The sequence below is a fragment of the Lissotriton helveticus genome, chromosome 6 (genome assembly GCF_964261635.1).
Source record: "Lissotriton helveticus chromosome 6, aLisHel1.1, whole genome shotgun sequence".
Taxonomy (NCBI): domain Eukaryota; kingdom Metazoa; phylum Chordata; class Amphibia; order Caudata; family Salamandridae; genus Lissotriton; species Lissotriton helveticus.
In genome coordinates this window covers 1975185695-1975209024 of record NC_136067.1, presented here as the reverse complement: position 1 = coordinate 1975209024, position 23330 = coordinate 1975185695, and positions in this window count along the sequence as shown.

Genomic DNA, 23330 nt, shown 5'->3' with positions numbered 1-23330 from the left:
GTGTGAAGCGAATAATCCGTCTAGGATTTAGTCTAACCCCATCACCTGAAGTGAGGAGTGTGAGACCCCGTCCTGGTCTCGAGTTGGACACCCCGCGAAGGATGTGTTAGACCACTGTCAGCTGGAGCATCTGCTTGCAGGAGCCTCAGCGTTTCTGGTCAGTGTGTCGGCCGGGAAGTCTCAGTTTCCTCTGCCTTAACCCAGTAAGATGTGCTGTATTTATTCAAAAAAGTATTTGGGGTTTCTTTGTCCCTTATTTCTTGTAATAGCCATTGTTGGATTTGAGGATGACGTATGGGATGAACCTTGTGCATAGATATTATACAGGTTGTGTAGCTTCTGCCTGGTTTCCAAGAACCCTTATGAATATATTTATTCATACTGTATGAGTCCTATTGATGAAGTTATAGGAGGGTATTGTTCAGGGAAGCCCTCCTTCTGTGCCCAGGACTAGTACTAGGTAAAGGTTCAATCCTAAAAGCTTGTTACTGGGCAGTGTAAGGGAGATAATGTAGGTGAAGGTATATGTTATTACCCGGGCCTATATTAGGGTACCTATATGAAACATAACAGTCTCCCGAACCCCAGATGTGACTCGAAGGGTCAATTGGCTGACCTCCTGTGTGAGCTACAGAGACACAACAAGCTTCCAGGGGCCATCTTCTGCAACTTTTCTGCTTTTGCTGCTGGCCAGTTCAAACTAAGGGCCTGATTACGATATCAGTCGGAAAGGTTCCGAATGGCATTCAGAATCTCCTAACACGTCGGAACCCATGTTTCCAACCGACTCTGAAACATTTTTGACTGACCGATTATGATAGAAGGTAATTGTTTGGTCTATCCAACTCGGTTCCGACCTGCATTCAGAGACTATGAGTTCCGACTGGCATTCGGAGACTCTGAGTCAGTCGGAGCTGACTGGTACAGGTCTATGGACCGTGTTTCCGACTGACGTATTACAATGTCGGATTCTGACAGCCTTTCTGAATTAGTCTGTCTGACATGAAACGGCTGTCAGAAACTAAATTTGGGGGCCTGTGGCAGGCCCCCTTCATCCAGAGGCCTTTGGTTGGGGCCCGCGGGGTACAGGGTACCACCCATAGGGTGAAAGGTGTTCTGCAACCATCCATGTTGTCGGTCGGAACACAGGATCCTATTGAAGTCAATGGGAGTCCGACCGAACGGTTTTCGGAAACACCGTAATCGATTGGTCGGACTCCCTGACAAGAAGTTGGTCGGAATCCTTTCTGAGCAATATTGTAATAAGGCCCTAAAACTGCACTAGGCCCTGCTACTGGCCTCTGTTGGAGTGAGTCCTAGCGCCCAACAGGCGTCGTTCACAACAAGTACTGTGGCTGGTGTTTGAGCAGGGGCCTCCAATCCATTCTGTAATAAAAGCTACTTATGATCAATAAAAACCATCCAGAACTACTAATATCATTAGTGTTGTAATCGTGACCACATCAGACAAGTTTACGTTAGTGACTACTCTATGGACAATTACCCACAGTGATCACCTCAGTGCATCAGGCAGGATTGCCTACGGTAATGTAAAAAAAAGAGTTTGCCAATTAAGAATGTTTTTCCATGGATATTAAATAATACTGTTATCTGAAATGCCCCTGACACCAAGGTAATAATATAAGTAATAGCCCCTCATCAGCACCACATGATTTTTCAAATATCAGCTTTAAATATATTTTGGCATTTTAAACATCAGCATATCAGTTCTAAAAATACATACATGTTGGTCTCTGTAACGTGCTTTTCAATTTTGAAACACATATATTAATTCAGTGAATTAAAAGCCTTTAATTTAGATGGGTAGACTGCACACATAGAGCCTCTTAGAGATAGCTGGAGAGCTAACAGCAGCTCACAAGCTACTCTTTGGAGAAATCTGTGTTAGAGAGTATTCATCCTGTTCAAAAACTGGACACTTGGAACTTTTTCTGAACTCTTGCCAAATAACTGGTGGGATTAACCTTCCTGGTTTGCACTACTAGACTATCCTGATTTCCAGAAAAGTTTGCAATTCTTAACATAGAAGCCTTCACCTGGATCAACTCCAATGAGAAACCTGTTGTCATCATCGGCTGCCTGACCTAAACATATTAATGCTTCACCCACTCTTAGTTTTCCAGCCATTGACGTTGAGTGCCTAGAACTTTCTGTCTGAACGCTGAGGACCCTTGCTTCACCAAGCCGCCATCGACGAGCAATGCTTTGGATCGAGCTTTCAGCATTGCCCCACTGACACCCCATCAGCAAGTATTTTAACCATAAAAGTTCCTAAGTACAAAGGTAAACTTTCCAATGGGATGAACCTGGTCCCTGTATCCGACTGGTGATCTCTCGTGGTTGGCATAAACTTTGACACCGTCTACTGCGTTTGTGGTTTATACATTAGTGCTTTACGCGTTTTGGTGCTATTTTCACTACTAACCCTTTTTTTTATTATCTCCAATTCTACTTATTGAATTCTTGTAATTTTGGTGCCATTTTGATTCTTAAAATAATGCCTATCACTCTAAATTGGATGGGGATTTTTATTTTGTTGTGTTTTCACTTTATTATTGTTTGTGTGTTGCAAAAAGACTTTACGCATTTTCTTTAAGTTGCGCCTTCGTGCCAAGCACAGGTTTATTTATTGACAATTGTAGTTCACCCTAAAAAGAATTGTAATTATTTTTTGACGTGTGTTCTACCCCCACATCAACAAATAACTCAATTTCTTACAAAAAGGAAAGGAGTGCACGTGTATTTAGGAGGTGGTGACCCAACAATAGACCGGGCAAACTGAGGCTAATTGACGACTAAGAAGCCTGGTCCTAAAGAAATTTCTAGCTCTGTGCCAATGGAAATAGGTGTGGAGCCAGTAGAATGTAGGCCAGCCCTCCCCTCTACTGTATTAGCAGTCGTTCCCTGCCAGTCTGTGAGATGATTTGGAACTGACAGAAGGAGAGTTGACTTCCACCATCCAACTTGCAGGAAAGTGGATTCTGTGAAAAAGTGAGGCTTGGGAATAGAAATAGTATACATTTGAAAGATTGAGAAGAGAGATTAAATCAGACTAACCAAAGGAGAACTAAGTTCCACCTTCTAACTTGCAGGGGTCGAGCCTCTCCACACCACGCCTAATCCCATCTTGGACAATAGAGAATGTTGCAGGATATAACCCAGGTGAAAGGGTGTGTTGAACTTTGCCTATGAGATTTGAAGTCTTTCGAATATTAGAATCAGAGGAGAAGATACATAAAGGATTTTACTAGGCCTGATGTAAGACTATGATATACAACCAAGTATTATAAAAATCAATTTAAGAACTTCAGTATGATTGCCTGTCCCTCAAATGTACAATCCACAATCCCCCTTGAGACTTTTACTGAAAAGGAACAATGTAAAGACAACGTAACAATTTAAGAGCTAGAGCTTTAAACATAGGTTTTTAACCTAAAGATACATTTAACCTTTTGGGATGTCATACCACTGGAATGCAGCTTACCCCACCCCCGTGACTGGATGCCCTCAGATGTTGTGCACATTACAAATAAGCAGTCATTATGCTGATCTACTAGTGATCTTGCACCCTGCTATGCATCCTATGTGGAGATGTGTCACAATCTCTGTAGTCCACCTTAGTTTGTAGAAACCAGATCTTCATGTTAATTCAGCCCTACTCTCCAATTATGCCTTGCTACATAAAGTGATCATAACATTGCATTGTACTGTGTCCTCTGGGCTACCAGCATCGCGTGCAACAACAGCGACAGGGGAGTGCTGGCATCTCCTTTTCGTGTAGCATGGTATTGCATGAAGTATATGTGTGACAGCTACAGTCAGCCTCAGGACACATTCCAAATTTCCAGCTTTGACACACTAACCCCCACATGCATCAAGCATTTTTGTAGTCGCAAACGGTGTGATTCCTTAAAATCGGCCATTTGCGAATGCAAAAGTGCTTTTTGGGATGCATGAAGCAATTTTAGAATTCGTAACATTTTTGCGAGTTCTAAAATTGCGGTTGCTTTTAAGAAGTCGCAGATGTGCGATTTCTTAAAAGCAATGCATCATTACTTTTAAAAGTGCAAAAGTCGCAATTAGGGTGCCAAATTTACCGAGTGGTTGAACCACTCGGTAAATTTGGAAAAAGTGTTTTAAATGCTGAAAATGTTTTTTTTTCAACATTCATGTTTCACACACACATGTCCTTAGGACATGTGTGTGTGAAACATGATGCGAAAAATACATTTCAGGGGTGCATGCCTTCCCATTGATTCCTATGGGCCTTTTGGCCCATAGGAATCAATGGGAATTGCGAAAATTAACTTAAGAATTCGGTATTTATTTGGGATTCGGTAAAAATTGCGATTTTTACCGAATCACAAATGAATACCGAAAAAAAATGATGCATAGCATTTTGCACTTCTTAATTTGCGATTCCTTATTTTTCGCAAATTAAGAAGTGCAAAATGTCACAATGATGCATGTGGGGGAAAGATAATCGTCTGATTTCTTATTTTGTGCCGCAAGTACACTTCATTGTTTTTCATCTAATAATAAGTAATAGCCACATTGGTTACTTCGGAAGAAGAGACACATTGTTGTAAGTTGCTTGTAATCAATCCATGTATGCTAGATCACAAGAAACAATAACCTCTTAATGGTCCTGTGAGTCTGGCGACAACAGGTGAATATCTCTCCCTTATGACGCATCTCTCCTTAGATGTTCTCTGTAGGTGATGGACTTTTCTAATGCGTGTCGTCACAGGGGCCGGCTCCATGGTGCCTCCCATCCTGTGTTCAGCAGCAGCTACTCTGGGCTTCTCCTTATTGATGTGGATACTGACCTTTCCTTCTTCACTCGATGGTCACCCAGGAAGGGTTCTCTTGAGAGGCCTATACCTCTCACCCCTCTGGCCTCTCAAGTCTGATCCCTCCACTGAACCTTCATGGTCACAAGCCGGCTGGATAGATGCCAGGGCTGTGGCAGCTGGATTATTTCTCTTGTGCCCTCAGCCTCTCGGCCAGTGCTGATCCTTGCGTGTGCCCAGGTGCCAGTCCCCATGGCATCCCCTCAGCATGGCACTGTACGGCTTGCACAGACGCATGTGTGCAGACTGAAGGAACTGATTTACAAGTGATTGCCCCTCACACTAGATGATCAATACGAATAAACACAGGATTCTCACAGTCTTATAATACAAGTCCATGAGGCAATCAGCTCCATATGGCCTTTGACCTGAGAAGTTACTGGAACTTTTCATTTAAGCAGCTGTGTTACACCATAGACAGACCAACAACAGCCTCCAGCAATTTTAACACAAGTCGAGTTAAAGGACTTCTTGCAGAGGGTCATTATCAAGCAATGTTAACAATTCAAGATTCTAAAATCAGATTTTCAAACTATGGACAAGAGCCTCGAAATGATTTGACCCCATATTCTGCAGTTTTGAATGTTATCCGAGGAGATTAGTCAGTCTTTGCCCCATGCCTTCGACCAGACACTGAGCAACACTCAGCAGGTACTACTGAGAGACCTCAGCAGCAGGAGGCCCTGCTCAGGGTTCACCTTTCACTTTACAAACACCATCTGACATAAGGTGACAGACCTAGAAAGTAATGACCCCTGAACTATGGCTTCCTGTCTAACTCATCCTCACAGGGGCACGGATACTCCACGAGTCCAACAATCGATGCCACAGACTGGAGTGGAGCAAACATGCTCTAGAGGGCGCTGGTGCCCACTTTGTAAGAAGCAGGGCCGCATATGAGCTGTTGCCCCGGTGCTCTCAGCCACTGTCTCCGGAGTTGTTTACATAGCGCTGAGAGGCTTACATTTCATATACCAAAGGGATGCACTTAACTGTGTCCTGATGACGTGTCACCTGGGTTTCCAAAGAACAGGCAGGCTGCCAGAACATGCAGTATCATTAATCATAGATACACTTCTCGGGACCGCAGGCTGTTTGCCAACAAAAGAGAGCTGACCCCTCGACTCCCAGCAAAATAAAAACAACATATTCCCTGTCCCCACCCTGATAAGATTTCCCTCAGAAAACAGCTGCAAGACGATCGAAGAACGAGGCAGAAGCAGAGAGGGGACTGAGTGAGGGAGGGAAGGATGAGAGAGAGAGGGAGGGAAATGGAGAAGGGGAGAGAGAGAGAAAGAGAGAAAGAGAGTGAGAGTGAGAGTGGGAGAAATAGAGAAACACAGGAAAAACAAGGAACTGGGTTACGAAAGACATAAACACAAGAATGCTAACCTCTGTGAGTCAGAGGTGCTCAGACCTCATCTACATTTCAGTCTTAAGGTCTTTTTGGGGCAGATCGAGACAGAATGGCAGAAGGGTTCAGTACAATCAATATTTGTAAATAGAAATGCAGTTTAAAAGATGAGACATAAAATGAGATTCCAAACACCCATGGGCAACACATATTTCATTTGAAAAGCATAAAGTCAGAGACATTTTAAGGCTTGGACAGAGTTGACAATTACCTTTGTAGTGACCTTCTGGTAAAGCAATCAGGTCATTCTTGCTGTATTAATAAACATTGCAGGACCAATTTACAAAAGTAAACTTACATTTTTGGGTACGTTTACTACTTTTCAGTCTTCCCTAAGGTAAGTTACTACTAGTAAAGCTAGACTTTTGGTCACAGTTTACCTTTGTGAATGCCGAAAAGTAGTAAACTTACACAATAGTGTGAGTTTACCATTGTGAATCGGGCCCTGCATGTTTAGTGTTAGGCTTATCAGCATTAGGTTAGCCTTCCCCAAACTTGTTTCCTTCATCCACCTACTTTGATGAATTTGTTTTTATTGGCCTTAGGAATCTGTGCAGTTTAGCACTTCTAATGCGTGCTAATTGCTCACTCCCTAAAACATGGTAAATTGCTTTACACTTGTTTAGCCTATTTAATTTACGTATGCGTCTCTATTAAAGTTGTATACCTTACACCCAGGGCCAGTAAATTGAATGCTCCTCATGGGCCTGCAGCACTTATTGTGCCACTCACTTAAGTAGCCCTGAAAACATGTCCCAGTTCTGCCATTGCAGCCTGAAAGCAGTTTTAAACTCGCAATTCAACATGAAAAATAAGACCATTGCTAAGCCTTAAACTCCCACTTTATTACAGATAAGACACCCCTAAGCCCTATGTACCTCATAGGGCAGGGTGCAATGTAAATAAAAGTTTGGACTTTTGTTTTTTGTAGATTCTGGTAGGGAAAAACTCTTAAATTAGTTTTAAGCTATTGTAATGCCTACCTCTCTCATAGGATAGCATTAGTTTGCTGTATTACATTTAATAAGTGCTAATGTTTCACTAAGAACAAGTGAAGATGTCATGTTTTGGTGTCTGAGAAACTGTAATTTAAAATCCTATTTCATGGTAAAGTCAGATTTTAAGTTACAATTTTGAAAATGACACTTTTTGAAAGTTGGCATTTTCCTGCCCTATTTGGGGTCTGCATTCTGTTCCTGGGATGCATGACTGGGTGAAGTCGGACGTTATTTATTCCCCTGAGAGAGCGCCACAATAGAGGTATTAGGTGTGCCTGTATAGGCCATTACTGTCAGGAGGGCCGGAGCTGGACACAGCCCCACTTACAAATCAAGAGGCAGTACTCTGCCTTCACAAAAATGACTTGTCACCACTGCATTGTTCATGTAGTCGGCCTGAAGCGTGGGTAGGGGAGGCAGGAAACTTAAAGCACTTCAAAGGGAGTACTCTAGAAGCTTCTCGTACTTCAAAAAAGTCACCAGGTATAAAACTTAGACCCTCAGATCCATTCTTCAGTTCACTTTTTGGACCTGTGCAAGGATTCTCATAGGACTGCCTGCTGCTGTAGCCTTCCATTTACCTTGAAAGAGTGCTGTGTTGTACCTGGAAGGACTGCTCTGCTGCTTAAAGCCTGCCTTCAACCCTCAGAGGCCTGTCCTGCTGTGAGCCCTGTTCCACTTTTTAACCCAGGACTACTAGAGGGCCTCCTAAACAGAGCCTCAGGGGCAACCATCTTGAACACGCACCTGGATTGAGCCTGAGTGAGCCCCTGGTGGCGGTGTTAAAGGAGCACAGTTGGGACAAATAGAAAAATAGAGAAATAGAACATATTTGGCTCTAGACTGCTCTGAGAACTGAGAGGAGACTGGGATCAATGTCCTTATCTATCTGCCCAAGGTGCATTGCAGAACAGCCTAACGTCGCTAGAGCTCCCACTACGTTCTTCTTCGGAACAGCATATCCAGTTAAGCTGTTATTCACAGTCTGAATATGAAAATCTTCACTGAGACTTTCTCCAGCGGAACTCCGGTGACACATTCTCTTTGGACACTACCTGCAACTTTGCCCTGTGGAACTTCTACCTTCTCAGAAAAAAAAATTCGGAAAATACAAAGTTAAGTTCCAACCAGATCCAATCCACTCTTTGGGGTCCATTAGGATGTCGGGCGGTGGCACCACCGCAGTGCTGGTGGTGCTAAAAAATGCCTTTTTCCGCCCGCGAGCAGCGGTACTCACGTCCTCCATATTAGTATAGCAAAACATAGTTCATTTCCCGACCGCCGTGGAGCGACGCGCACCTCCATCAAAGTGCGCCCGCCACCGCAGCAGTGGCAGCCAATGGAGACTCACTGCTCCACAAATTAGGATGGCCCAAACAGGTAGACGCACCGCAGCGGAGACACCGCCCAACCAGACACGGTGGAAACTCGACAGCGGAGCCCCATAGCAGAGACCCTGTTCTCTCCACCCGGTCATGAACGCCATGGACCCAGCCCTACATATGCATCCGGTCATGTACCTGCTACTGCACTACCATCAAATGGGACGCAGCGGACGCCACCGCAGGTAGCAACTACACAAATACAACACACAACACACGGGCTGACACAGGGTCCAATTCCACCACAGACACCCTGCTTGGGTCAGAACACATTCACAAGGGCACCCCTACATCACCCACCTGCCAACAAGTCATACCTCTGCATCCGGGACACACATCGACCGCGAACTAGCAGCAACGTCCAGCTCCCTGTCACGTCACCGCAGCGGTCAACACATGCGCACAATGCAGAAGGCAGGGCCACAACAAGACATGGGCAGGGCACAGAGACCACAGGGACACACCACCCCCAACCACACATCAACACACACCAGCATCACACAGGCCAGGTGCCCATCCTGTGCACCCCCATGCACAGAAACAAGCACAGGAACTAGCAAGCACAATGCACACCCTGCACCACACAACAGACAACCAGGGAGACAGCCAATGCAGGAGTGGCTGACAAGGAACACACAACACTAGTGCTACACACACTCAAGGCTGACAATACTTCCCAACACATACACACACAAACAAACACACATTCTGGGAGTATCCACAAACAGAACACACACACAGAGTAGCCTGAACAGATACCTGCCCAAAACTACACACAAACACCACATGAACACATACACAACCCCAACAGAAGCAGACATACCCTGCCAGCCAAACTATGGAAAGGCAATGGGAGTACAAACACAACATGACTGCACAACATCATCACTCACAAACAAAACACACACAACACACCACATATCACACACGAATTGCAACTGCACAGAACTATACTGCCACATCAAACAAACCACACATGCACATGAAAGTACAAATCAACAAACACTACAGGACATCAGGAGATGCACATCAGGCAAAGCCAAGCCCACATACCCACAGCACTGTATCCATAACAAGCAGTGTGTGCACAACAAGCACAACAGCTACACACAGACATGACTGACACAACCTCCACACACACATCACAAATCAGCACAGCACAAAAGCTACAGCACACCCAGGAAGTGAAGCAACACCACAGCCAACACACAGACATCCAATATAACAACAACAGGATGCACCACTCTGGATACAAGAGCACAACCAGCTACACCAGAGCACTGGGCAACACACAGCTCAAGTGCACAAGGGCAATCCACACTGATGAATAGCACAAGAATATCACACATAAACCAATGGGGCCATGTCCAGAGTGGAACATCACTCTTGGTCCAAGAACTGCACCGCAAGGCACAGTCTCACAAATGAAGTGATGTGGAGGCACATACACTTGTAAACAAAGGTGACAGCAGACATCAAAGTCAACCAACTTGCATGTCAGTAGCAGACATGTAAGGGGTGTACCATACTCAAATACAGGGAGTCCAGACTCACAATGGCTAGGCACAAGTGGCACACATAGGGGGTGGCATCACACCACACAACATACCATACAGGAGGAGAAAAGGCGCCATGTGCCTGCAATGCATGAGAAAGTCAAACACAATGCCAGTGAGGAGCAGCAGGCCCACACAGTCTACACAAACACACACAGCACACATAGATGATCAAACAAACTCAACACTGATGTGCAAGTCACACACTTTGCACACTCATAAGTGACCTAAACAACAAGGACGTTTTACACAGAACTGCATGGACACACCAACACAACGCACAGTGCACAACAGACAACTCACACAAGTGCATACAATCATTTACACAGTGCAGGACAATCCAAACAACAGACACACAACTCCTGGGTGACACGTGTGTCTATCACAAACCAGGGACACACACACATCCACACCCACTACAAAGTCACACCCTCTACACTGCACACCTCCTCACCACCCAAGAGCACACATCTCGTGTAGGCCATGGGACCAGGACTAAGGGCCAACACAAGATGACCATACACATGCACAGCTGGGCACGCATAAAGGAATAACACACATACATCATGACATTGCCCAGCCTGCATGCAAACCTGTGCACAGCATCACACCCTGTGCTGGCAGTGTACCCCAACCTGACATGGCAACAATGTAGCCAACAATAGCAAACCACAAAAAGAGAACTGCATGACAGGTAAAAGAGCCAACACAGATAACACAAGTATCAGTGCCTGAATGTACTGAAGACCCTGTCCCCCCTGTATAAAAATGTGATGCGGCAAAAGAGGTTGGCAATGTTCAAGTGACACATAAAGTATGGGGCACAGGCAACCAAATGCACACACCAAAAAAACTTTAATCAGCAAAGACACTGACAAAACACAAAACAGGAGGAACTGTCTTTATTCACATATTGCACAGATGTGACAGTAGAACAACAGTACACAAGAGCAAGGCACAAAATGCTGATCAAATGCAAGATAATCTCCACAGGCAAACTACAAACAGGAAGGCCAGTGGGCATAGCAAAGGGGAGAGCCCAACACAGCAGAGCAACAGGGCCAGTGTCCATGGCACTGGGAAGAGTACAACACAGCAGAGCAACAGGGCCAGTGTCCATGGCACAGGGGAGAGTACAACACAGCAGAGCAACAGGGCCAGTGTCCAGGGCAGGTGACACAGCAAGTACATGAGAGGCTGCACAGGGGAGACTCCAACACAGCAGAGCAACAGGGCCAGTGTCCATGGCAGGTGGCACAGCAAGTACATGAGAGGCTGCACAGGGGAGACTCCAACACAGCAGAGCAACAGGGCCAGTGTCCATGGCACAGGGGAGACTCCAACACAGCAGAACAACAGGGCCAGTGGCCATGGCACAGGGGAGAGTACAAAACAGCAGAGCAACAGGGCCAGTGGCCATGGCTCAGGGGAGAGTACAACACAGCAGAGCAACAGGGCTAGTGCCCATGGCACAGGGGAGACTCCAACACAGCAGAGCAACAGGGCCAGTGTCCAGGGCAGGTGGCACAGCAAGCACATGAGAAGCTGCCCATGGGAGACTCCAACACAGCAGAGCAACAGGGCCAGTGTCCATGGCACAGGGGAGACTCAAACACAGCAGAGCAACAGTGCCAGTGTCCAGGGCAGGTGGCACAGCAAGTACATGATAGGATGCACAGGGGAGACTCCAACACAGCAGAGCAACAGGGCCAGTGTCCATGGCACAGGGGTGACTCCAACACAGCAGAGCAACAGGGCCTGTGGCCAGGGCAGGTGGCACAGCAAGTACATGAGAGGCTGCACAAGGGAGACTCGAACACAGCAGAGCAACAGGGCCAGTGCCCATGGCACAGAGAAGAGTACAACACAGCAGAGCAACAGGGCCAGTGTCCATGGCACAGGTGAGAGTACAACACAGCAGAGCAACAGGGCCAGTGTCCATGGCACAGGAGAGACTCCAACATAGCAGAGCAACAGGGCCAGTGTCCATGGAGCAGGGGAGAGTACAACACAGCAGAGCAACAGGGCCAGTGTCCAGGGTTCAGGTGAGAGTACAACATAGCAGAGCAACAGGGCCAGTGTCCATGGCACAGGTGAGAGTACAACACAGCAACAGGACCAGTGTCCAGGGCAGGTGGCACAGCAAGTACATGAGAGGCTGCACACGGGAGACTCCAACACAGCAGAGCAACAGGGCCATTGCGGGTGGCACAGGAGAGAGTACAACAAAGCCGAGCAACAGGGCCAGTGTCCATGGCACAGGGGAGAGTACAACACAGCAGAGCAACAGGGCCAGTGTCCAGGGCACAGGTGAGAGTACAACACAGCAGAGCAACAGGGCCAGTGTACATGGCACAGGGTAGAGTACGACACACCCAGGTGGCAGACAATGGGCAGGACAAGTACATCTGTATGAGGGGGACTGGCACTCACATTTGGCTCTCAGGTTGACTTGGAGCTGGCTATGTGTCGTGATCAGCAGGACCACTTGACTGGGGAGACAGAGAAGCCAGTGATGTAGGGCTATCAGTCGTTTGGCAAGCTGTAGGGCTGTTTGGACCAGGTGGTATAGTGGCACGTGGAGGTAGAGTCATGCAGACCTGTGACACAGTGTCGGTGGTAGAGGTTGGAGGGGTGCCCTTCCACTTCTTGGGAATACGAAATGGCTTCCCTGTCTTGGGGTTAATGGGAACTGGTGATGACACAGGCACACACACCAACTTTCCCGCATCAGGTTCAGACACTGGCACTCCCTCTGGTGACGTGCTGGATCCTGCGGAACGCTTTGTCTGGCTATGGCTCTGGACCACCTTCCCCTGCTTGCCAGGTGTCCTACTTACAGTGCACTCCTCTGCCTCTTTGCATGGGGTGGCTGCTACAGTGCCCTCCTTTGCCTATTTGCCAGGTGTCCCACCTACAGCGCCCTCATTTGCCACTTTGCCTGGGGTGGCCCCTACAGTGCCCTCCTCCACCTCCATCACTGGGCTTGGAAATGGAGTTGATGTGGTGGGGAATGTGGCCCTGTGCCCTTCCTAGGTGTACCCTTGCTATACACACTTCCTCAGTGGTTGCAGACACTGCACGCCTAGCTCTGCGTGAAGTTTTAGGGACAGGAGAGTCCTTTGCTGGTGATGCCTGAGAGATTTGTGAGCCTGATGTCAACCTCATTGCCTGACGGGCTCTTGTCTTTGCATTCTGGGCTGGCTCTGCTCTTCTGGGAGGATGGTGTCTGTGGTCGGGAACGCTTGGGTTGTGTCTGCTCGGTGCTCCTTGTGCTGTATCGTGTCTGCGACGCATGCGAACCGTGGTCACTGTCCTCTGATGTGGCCACTGACTGGGGTGGACAAAGGCAATTGAGCAGGAATGGGAGCATGTGCCTGTTGGAGGGCAGACGTCACTGCAGATGACAAAGGCTGGACTGTACGGTGGAGCCCACCCACGTCTGAGTATATGCACTCCATGTAGGGAACCACCTGCCCTAATTTCTTGTCATGGTCGCTGAAGGCATTGAGCAGGGCGGTCTGGCCCACACAAAGCTGGCGCAGGAGTTCTACAGACTCAGCACTGAGGGCAGCTGGGTGGACAGGTGCAGGTCAGGGGTGCCAGGTATGAATGTAACTCGTCCCCTCTTACTGACAATGACACGGTCAGCACCAGAGGAAGTGGATAGGAGGCTGGGCACTGGCCAGTGAGTGGTAGATGATGTACCAGACTCCCCATCCCCTATGCCTGACAACATGGATGCATCACCGCTGGCATCAGATAATGTAGTACTCAGTGTTTCAGCCACGGATTCCTCCTGCATACTCCGGTCCCCCTCAGATACGCTGGTGAGCTCTGTGTCACTGGCCTCCGGTGCTGCTGTAGTGCTACTCTCGCCACCACTGGTTTCCAGCTTCCGTTCCTCCGTGCCCACCAGCGATTCTGCATATGAGAGAGATGCAGGGTTGTATAAATGACATCATCAGGACAAAGCAATCCAAACAATGCATACAGGGGATGCCCAAATCAACATGGTGACCACCACACCCTGCAATCACATTGCAGCAATACACTACATAGACCACAACAGTGCCTGCAACACTGAATAGCCGCCATGACTGAGCCATGTTGAGGCCACACAACACCTTGACCGTGGATAAAGTGTACCAGACACCTAACTTGCCATGCCCACACCTATCAAGTCCCAACACTCATTGCCAATGACAGGCTTTTAGGGAACCGGAGGGGACAACATACACACCGGTTAGGACATGACAGTCCACAATGCCAAGTAGGCCATACCAAGCACCATGTGGGTACTCTGGGGCACCTTGTTGTCAGACGGGTTACCCTCAACGATCATGGTGCATGCAAAGTAGGAATACATGAACTCACACTCAGATAGTGGACCCTTCTGTTCACCCCCTAATAGATTGCCCACACTATCCCAATGCAGAATCACCATGTGAATCCTAACACATCTGGCTATGAAAAATCACAGCAGGGAGTATCAGGGCTCCGAACGATGGTCCCTCCTAGGACTTTTAAGTTTTGTAGATCCTGATAGTGAAAAACTCTTAAATTCGTTTTAAGCTATTTTGATGCCTACCTCTCTAATAGGATAACATTGGTTTGCTGTAACGTTTGACTGAGAACAAGTGAAGATTTCATGTTTGGTGTCTGAGAAACTGTCATTTAAAATCCTATTTAATGGTAAAGTCAGATGTTATGTTACAATTTTGAAAATTCCACTTTTAGAAATTTGGCATTTTACTGCCCTATTTGGTGCCTGCTTCTGGTCCTGGGATACATCCTCCTAGGGAACCTCAACTTCCACCTGGAGAACAACAAGGACCGCAACACCGTCACCCTGCTGGACAACCTCGCCAACCTCGGACTCAAGCAACTGGTCAACACCCCCACCCACTACGCCGGCCACACGCTCGACCCCGTCTTTTCATCCAGCAAGCACATCGCCTTCAGCCACTCCACCGGACTTCACTTGACCGACCACAGCTGCGTCCACTTCAGCTTCAGAAAAACCACCACCCACCACCACCCGCAACAGGTTCCTCACAGGAGCTGGAGCAAGATCACCGCCGACCAGCTCACCGCCTCCCTCAGCCAGAACCCACCTGCCAGCACACCGGACCCCAACGAAGCAGCCCGCAACTTCACGCAATGGCTGAACGCCTGCGCCGATGACCTCGCACCACTGAAGAACCCTCACAGCAAACCCAGAAGCAAGAAGGCCCCCTGGTTCACCAACGAACTCAAGGACTCCAAGAACACCTGCCACACCCTCGAGAAAGCCTGGCTCCTCGACCGGACCACTGACAACATGACCGCCCTCAAACACGCGACCCGCAAGCACCACCAGCTCATCCGCACCACCAAGAAGAAATCACTGAAGGATCGACTGGACAACAACGCCCATGACAGCAAGGAACTCTTCAGCATCGTCAAGGAGTTCTCCAACCCCAGAACCGGCAACAATGACATCACCCCTTCACAAGATCTCTGCGACTCCCTCGCCTCGTTCTTCCACCGCAAGATTGCCGACATCCACAACAGCTTCGGCACACCATCCTCGCACCCAACCGTCGAACCAACGCACCCCACCGTCACCCTCCACACCTGGACCGCAGTGACCACCGAAGACACAGCCCGCACGATGAACACCATCCACTCCGGATCTCCGACTGACCCCTGCCCCACCACATATTCAACAAGGCCGTCTCCACCATCGCACCCCAACTCCGAGACGTCATCAACACCTCCTTCGACACCGCCACCTTCCCGGAGAGCTGGAAGCATGCTGAGCTCAGCGCCCTACTGAAGAAACCAACAGCGGACCCCACCGACCTCAAGAACTTCCGCCCCATCTCACTCCTCCATTTTCCTGCCAAAGTCATCGAGAAGACCGTCAACAGACAGCTGGCCACCTTCCTCGAGATGAATGGATCCCTCGACCCCTCGCAGTCCGGTTTCAGAGCCAACCACAGCACCGAGACCGCCCTCATCGCAGCCACCGATGACATCCGAGCCCTGCTCGACAACGGGGAAACAGCGGCACTCATCCTCCTGGACCTCTCTGCAGCGTTCGACACTATCTGCCACCGCACCCTAGTCCAGCGCCTCAGCAACACTGGCGTCCAAGAGAAGGCACTGAAGTGGATCATCTCATTCCTAGCTGGAAGAACACAGAGAGTCCGCCTCCCCCCGTTTCGTTCCGAGGCCACCGAAGTCATCTGCGGCGTCCCGCAAGGATCATCACTCAGCCCCACCCTCTTCAACGTCTACATGAGACCCCTCGCAGCCATCGCACGCCGACACAACCTCAACATCATCTCCTACGCCGACGACACCCAGCTGATCCTCTCCCTCACCAGAGACCCCGACACCGCCAGAACCAGCCTCCACGAAGGGATGAAAGACGTCGCTGAGTGGATGAAGAACAGCCGCTTGAAACTGAACTCAGACAAGACAGAAGTCCTCATCCTTGGACCATCACCCTCCGCCTGGAACGACTCCTGGTGGCCCCCTGCCCTGGGCAACGCCCCCAAGCCGACAGACCACGCACACAACCTGGGCTTCATCCTGGACTCCTCCCTCTCCATGACCAGACAAGTCAACGCCGTCTCCTCTTCATGCTTTCACACCCTCCGCATGCTACGCAAGATCTTCCGTTGGATCCCGATCGAAACCAGGAAGACGGTCACCCAGGCCCTCGTCACCAGCCGGCTGGACTACGGAAACACCCTCTAAGCCGGAACCACAGCCAAGCTACAGAAAAGACTACAACGCATCCAGAACGCCTCCGCCCGACTCATCCTTGACATCCCTCGACGCAGCCACATCTCCGGCCACCTGAGGAACCTGCACTGGCTCCCCGTCAACAAGAGGATCACGTTCAGGCTCCTCACCTACGCACACAAGTCTCTCCACGACCTGGGCCCCAAGTACCTCAACGACCGCCTGACCTTCCACACGCCCACCCGTCAGCTACGATCCGCTAGCCTCGCCCTCGCCGCCGTACCACGCATCCGAAGAGCCACCGCCGGAGGCAGATCCTTCTCCTACCTGGCGGCCAAGACATGGAACTCCCTCCCCATCCACCTTCGGCTGACCCAGGACCACCTCACCTTCAGGAGACAACTCAAGACCTGGCTGTTCGAGCAGTAGCGGCCCCCTTCCCCCAAGCGCCTTGAGACCCTTCCGGGTGAGTAGCGCGCTATACAAGTGATATGATTGATTGATTGATGACTGGGTGAAGTTATACTTTATTTATTACTCCGAGGGAGCCATACAAAAGAGGGGTTAGGTGTAGCTGTATAGGCCATTACTGGCAGGAGGGCCGGAGCTGGACAGAGCCCCACTTACAAACAATATGCTTTATTTCTGCCTTCACAAAATGACTTGTCACCGCTGCATTGTTCAAGCAGTCGGTCTGAAGCCAGGTTAGGGGAGGCAGGAAACTTCAAACACTTCAAAGGAAGATCTCTAGGAACTTCTCCTACTTCAAAGAAGTCACCAGGTATAAAACTAAGACCCTCAGATCTATTCTTTAGCACACTTTTCTGGACCTGTGGAAGGATTCTCATAGGACTGCCTGTTCCTATGACGATCTGTGTACTTTGAGAGACTGCTGTGCTGCACCTGGAAGGACTGCTCAGCTGCTTAAAACCTGCCTTGAACCCTCAGATGCCTGTCCTGATGTGAGCCCTGTTCCACTTTTTGAACCCAGGACTACTAGAGGGACTCCAAGAGCTAGTTGCCTGGCCTCCTATTCAGAGCTTCAGGGGACACCGTTGGGGCAAATAGATAAATAGGGAACTAGAACATGTTTGGCTAAAACTGCTCTGAGAACTGAGAGGAGACTGGGACCAATGTCCTTATCTATCTGCTAAAGGGTGCATTGCCGAACAGCCTGACTTCGCTGCAGTTCCCACTACGTTCTTCTTCGCAACAGCATTTGTTTGGTCAAATATTTTTTATTAACATTTTCGTATTTGTAACAGATCGTATGATAGTACATTTACACTGACTTCATTTTGTATGTTATTATCATTTGTTATTAAAGTTGTTTGTCTGGGATGGCATCTACCTTTTACATAGTATGATTGCTGCAATATACATTATCACATTATTGTGCATGTCTTTACACATGAAAATGCATCTTCTTCCTTTTGACTACCGGTTTACCAACTACCGGTTGTGGTTCTTAACTATTAACTGGGGTGTTTAACTGGGGTGGTGTTCGTGAGATCCGAGATTTGTGGGTCAGATGGGGTGCAGGGGCCGTGTTGTATCCTGCCTGTGGGAGTGGTTCATTTCTTCAGGTTGGAACTTGTCCAACCATCACTGCTTTTCTGGCTGACCTAGTTAGTGTGTGGTTGAGTTTTCGTTCGCCGTTACGCACTTGTGCTTGTTTGGGGAATAATGGGTGTGCCTATGATCTGGGCTTGTGTTTGGGAGCTTGCTGGGGCTTGCAATGATATGCTTGGATTGTCTCAGTTTGTTTGTTGTTTGAATTGGTGTAAAAGTAGAGTCTACTCCATGGATATGTGGTATTTGCATATTCCTTTTTTGTTCTCCTTCCTGTTTGCCTCCTCTTCTGCTGCTGGCCATTTGCTCATTGCTCCCACCCAGGCTGCCATCGGGGGTCAATCAGGGGCCCACCAGAGCATAGCTATTCCCCTTTCAGCTATTAGTATTGCTAGCAACGCGAAACAAATTTGAACTTTGTGTTGTTTCCGCCTTTGGAATATTCCGAGTGCACAGGCCTCCCGTATGTTCATGTCGGATAGACCCATAATGTCTTTTAGTGTCTCATGGATAGTGTTCCCATATGATCGTATTGTGGGGTAAGTCCAAAACATGTGATTAAAGTCTTTGTCCGGTGATTGACTTCTGGGGCATAGAAACTGATTGGTTGGATAATATCGCTGCAGGTGCGCTGGCATTTGATACTCTCTGTGTAAAATGTAAAATTGTAGGTTTTAAACAGCACGTTGCTGGACACCTTTTTGGGGCATTCGAGTCCTGTCTCCCATTCATTTTTGTGTTACTTTGAAAGACTACTGTGCTGTACCTGGAAGGACTGCTCTGCTGCTTGTAGCCTGCCTTGAGTTGAACCCTCAGAGGCCTGTCCTGCTGTGAGCCCTGTTCCACTTTTTGAACCCAGGATTACCATAGGGACTCCAAGGGCTAGTTGCCTGGCCTCCTAATCAGAGCCTAAGGGCACAACCATCTTGAACACACACCCAGACTCAGCCTGAGTGAACCTTTGGCAGTGGTGTTAAAGGAGCCCAGTTAGAACAAATTGGAAAATAGGGAAATAGATCATTTTTGGCTAAAGACTGCTCTGAAAACTGAGAGGAGACCAGGACCAATGTCCATTTCTATCTGCCCAATGTGCATTGTGAATCAGTCTTACTTCGCTGCAGCTCCCACTACGTTCTTCTTTGCAACAGCATATCCTGTTAAGCTGTTATTCACAGTCCGAATGTGAAAATCTTCACTGTGACTTTGTCCTGCGGAACCCCGCAGACACGCTCTCCTAGGACACCACCTGCAGCCTTGCCCTTTGGAACTTGTACCTGGTCAGAACATTTTTTTCTGAAAATACAAAGTTAAGTTCCAACCAGATCCAATCCACTTTTTGTATCAGACTCAATGTCATCGTGGTCTGTCATAGTTTTTCAACTTTGATCTCATGCCGACTAGATGTCCACGGCTGGCACTTTGATCTTTTAGATGCTAGTTTTTACCTTAACCTTTAAAAATTCATGACTATGGTTCTACTGATTGGAGTTCTGCAATCTTGGTGCTGTTGCTCAAATGTGAATTTAATTTTAAAAATAAAAGACACCAAGGGTTTGGCAAAACACGAACAGTTGATTTAACAAATACTGGAACTCTTGAACAAACTGAACTCGGTTCAAATAGGCTCTCTTGTTTTATTTCTAACTACGTTAGAAAGTTGGCTGTTTTTCTTTCTTTGAGTCTGCCGCTATTGTTCTTGATGTCCTTCTCTCCATGGTCTCTAATTGTTCAAATGAACCTCAATTCTGCAATTCCACTCTTATGGCAAAACAATTGTGTATATATTTTGGTGTGCGCCTCTCGCCCTGCCTAACTATACTTCCCTTGGTAATATGTTATGTTTACTTGAAGCTATGATAGTTGCACGTAATATGCCTAGTGACTTATTATTGCTTTGTTCTCGACTCCATAAAGCGCTATGATACCTCAGGGTCTAGCTAGTGCTATATAAAACCTTAAATAAATAGATGCAGTGGACTGTCTCACAGTACTCTGGTTTTGGCCGTCATTTTATACATTTCCCAAAGTGTCATGAAGCAAATGTACTTTCTTTTAGAACAGCAATCTGGGCTTAGTCATGGATCCAAAATCTGATCATTTGATAAGAAGAGCAGGTGGGTTTCAACCTTGCATGGACTAATTGTGGGAACAGTGAGCATATGTCCAGATGTCCGACATGGGGATTGGGTGATAAAGTGTGTAGTGTGCATATGGGGTTCTCATTAGTTGAGTGTTCCTAACTTAGTGTGGAATCTGATTTTATGGTGTATTGGAAACACACCTCCCTTCTGCCCAACATGTTTTATTTGGGCCAAACTCCTAAGTCCATTGCGGTGTCGCTGTGGGATCGATCTGGGTTTTCCTGTTCGCGCCATTGTCTAAGGGTGCCATGTCCACTTGGAATTTGAGGCAGTTTGTGGACAAACCCACCTATTCAGAAGATCCCTTGCTTGATCTGATTTTTTCTAACGGTTACGTTGAGGTTGCAGATGTCTTGAGTAACACCTGCTCAGTTCATGGAACAATGCACATTAGCTGGACACTAGAGCAAGGTCCCAGTGATCTGTCAATTGTTGCTTCAGGCTTAGGTTGCAGGGCCTGCCTGACCACATATTTTTGATTGCGGTTGATAAGGAGGTCATATCAGGTGGATTCGACTACAGCAATGCAAGTTTCTTGTTATACATACATTGACATTTTTATTTTTCAATATTAACAGTGTAAAATAATGTATAAAACTGTGCTCTGTTTTTCTAAATTATTGTGGGATTTTTCTTGAGTTATTGAGTCACTTTATCACTGTTTGTGTGCTGCATAAATACTTTACACATTGCCTCTAAGTTAAACCTGACTCCTTCTGTGTCAGGTTCCTTCTGTGTCAGGTTACCAGAGGTGTAGGCACCGGGTAATTTGGTGATTTTTATGGTGCACCATGACAGGGATTGTGGCTGTTCCTTTAGCAGAGTAAACACCCCACTCAACCAACAACCCAATTTCTCTTGTGTAGTTTTTCCACGTATTCTTTGTAATAGACAAGTCAGTAGCAAGTTGTAGCTGTCCCAAACAACAACTACAGCACAGAAAATGGGTGAATATGTTGAGATTGTACAGATCACAACTTATGTTGCATATTTTTCAAACTATGGATATTATTCTTTCCTTACAACTACATGTGATAATTAGTAGTAAATTGTGCATTTCAAACCTTTAGCTGCTGAGGCTCTTTCTCCTTTTGCATGGTTATGTTATGGCATGTCAAGTTATGTTTTTGTTATGCTATGGTATGGTATGGTGTATCGGTAGGGCACACTATTCACTTGTGAGGGTTCCCTGGTGCGTAGCCTGTATGTAGACAGTGATTTCCCTGAATGCTAGTGAAAGAGTCAGGTCTTCAGCCCATTGTAGAATTACAGCAGCGAGCAGGACGCTCGGATTAGTGAGGAAGGTCGGTCCATGCCTTGGGGTGTGTACTGGAAAGCACAACCTCCTGCTCTGCAATTGTGCATGTGAGGGATGTGTGCAAGTGAGAGTCAGGCTGAGCTGAGGTGTCTGGCAGGCTGATAGAACTCTCTGCTGGTTTTGAGGTATGTGGGCCTGAGGTGTGGAGTGCTTTGAAGGCATGGGTCAGCAGTTTGAAATGGATGCATTTGTGGATTCTGAGCCAGTGAAACTTCTTGAGGTGTGGGGTGCTGCGAGTTGGATGCAGAAGTATGAGGGCTGGACTTGCGGCGGCATTCTGGATTGGTTTGTAGTCTGTTCAGGAGCTGCATGTTGGACCCCGTGTAGAGTGTGTTGCTGTAGTCAAGCCGGCTGGTCATGAAGTCTTATGTGATAATTTGCTGTTTTTTTTCTGGCAACCATTTGAATATTTTTCACAGGTAGGAGCTGGTCACAGGCTCACACTAACACCTTAATAGGCTATGTCCTGTCCCCACAAAAAGGGCTGCATACCCCTCTGTAGTGAGCCTTGGGCCAGGGCAGGAAGGGAGGACCTCTGTACACTTAATTGAGCTTTCTTTGAAATCTCCCCCTCTTCAAAGGTACAACTAGGTATAAGAACTGGACCTCTGACACCACCACTTCAGTGCAGTTCTGGACCTATACCCACTCTGCTTGGAGGAAGAATTGCTGTGCTGAAGGACTGTTACCCTGCTGAACTGCTGCTCTGGGATAACGGCTGCTTGGCTGTGTGGCCCTGCTTCTCTCTCTGTCCTCAGTGATAAAGACTGAGCCTACATCACCTGAGCCCAGATTGACTCCAAGGGCTAGTTGACAGGCCTCCTGATGTGAATTTTCCGGGACATAACAGACTTCCACTAACCCTGCTTCAGTACCTGGACCATTGGATGTGGGCCTGAGGTGCCTGCTCCAGGGGAATGAAAGCATCCTCTGCTGCGAGAGCAGAATCAACACATCACTGCTGTTGCAGGAACAGGACTGGAACATTGCCCTCAGAACTAGCACTTCACCATCGGAACCGCCAAATAGGAACCATTGCATTGAGAAGATTGGCGTATCACCGCTACTGCATGGAGAAACCCGCTACATTGTCTTCAGTAACACCACATCATGGAACATGCTGTTGCGTGGAGAAAATTGACACATTGACTCAATTGCAGGATCAACACTGGTGCATTGCTCAGCTGCACCCTGCATCTTCATCCACACAACCAAGACTAAGGCACTTTTCTTCAGTGGGCCTTACTGGGAACCTGTATCTGGCCTCCTCTCTGTCGTGGTTGGCCTGAACGTTTGACTTTGTTCTGGTCTGGTGTGACCAGATATCCAAAATAAAC